This window comes from Otolemur garnettii, unplaced genomic scaffold (genome assembly GCF_000181295.1).
Source record: "Otolemur garnettii isolate 467f Iridium unplaced genomic scaffold, OtoGar3 scaffold00124, whole genome shotgun sequence".
NCBI classification, from domain to species: Eukaryota; Metazoa; Chordata; class Mammalia; order Primates; family Galagidae; genus Otolemur; species Otolemur garnettii.
Genome location: NW_003852519.1, coordinates 5,783,270 through 5,784,853, shown reverse-complemented (window position 1 = coordinate 5,784,853; position 1,584 = coordinate 5,783,270).

The window sequence follows — 1,584 nt, the reverse complement described above, 5'->3', positions numbered from 1 at the left end:
ATACCTAAAAACATTTTAAATTAAAGTGGCAACAGTTCTCAAATGCATTATAAATATTTTAACTGAAAAAATACATCTAGTAACATTCAAAGAGAAGGAAATGTCTCTTAAATGAGCAATGCCAAATAGGAAAGATTCTTTTAGCAAGAATTTAATGCAGCACTAACCTAGCAAGCATAAAGCACAATTCAAGCCAAATTCAACAACCAGAGGGCTATAAATTCAGTCACAGGGGAATTCATGTGGCATGCTTGTGAACTTCCAAATAGAAATCCTTTAGTATTCTATTAAGGGAAGCTATAAAATTCATATAGTAGTTTCTTACATAGAGCAAAACTCTTTTTTTCCCCTCATTTTGATTCTTTTTGCTTTTCCTTTTCCAGTTCTTTTTTAAAAATAAAATTATTTGATAACACAACAAAATGACTATAATCAGCAATGAGCTACAGTATACTTGAAAATAACCAAGAGTGGAATTGGAATATTCCTAACACAAAGAAATGATAAATGCCTGAGGCGTTGAATAGTCTAATTACCCTGACTTGATTAATTCACCTTGTATGCCTGTATCAAAACATCACATATACCCTATAAAGGTATAAAACTATTATGTACCCATAATAATTTTTAAAAGTAAAATAAAAATATGAACAAATTGACTGAATATTTAATACAGCTGATCATTTTCATGTCTTTTTAATGCATCATTTTTTTCTAAATAATCTCTCATTACTTAGCCAGCAGCAATGAGACAGTTACATTTTCTACATGTCAAGGTGTTTTTTGGGGGGGGGGATATTTCTTCTGCAACCTCTAAACCCCAAATAGCAGGCAATTTCAGTTTAAGGAAAAAATGTACACTATTTCACAGGATATTTAAAGTTTTTATAACAGAATCTAGGTTTCGACATGATCGTTTGCAAAGAAAAAATTCCTTTCAGTTAGCTAAAATGAGCTTTTACATTTTACATTGCTTTTACCATTTGGTAAAATATATGGTAATTTACCATTTATATTTTGTTCATAAAATATCATTGTTTACATAGTTTTACCGATGCAGCAGTTAAAGATACCCTAAAAAAAAAAAAATGTGAGTTGCACAAGTGTGCAAAAGAAGGACACGAGAAGATGGGTAGATAGATGTTTTTGTTGATTTTGTTTGTTTTGTTTTTTCTCACTTTCTGCCCCATAAGCTACCTCTGGAACCAACTCTGGGACACAAAAATCTAAAGCGGGAACAGGAGCTTCTCCTCGGGCTTTTTTACCTCACTGATTGTATTCTCTGGGACAATCATTACACTCTCCCCACCTACCACCATCCCCAAACTCTCAACCTTAAAAATAATGATGATAACAATAAAAGGTACCGATCATGGCATCTGTCCAATACAAGCACCATCCATTTTGAAAGCCTAGTAGATGATCCAGCCGAGGAAAGGCCTTTCTGCACCGTGAGAGGTTATTGTTATTTTTGGACTCCTTTCTAGCTCTTAGCTTGAGCCTTCTTTTATCTAGGTTACCTGGGTCTCGCCCACAAATAGAAAGTTGTATGAAGTAATAAAAGATAAATGATTCTCAACTTCT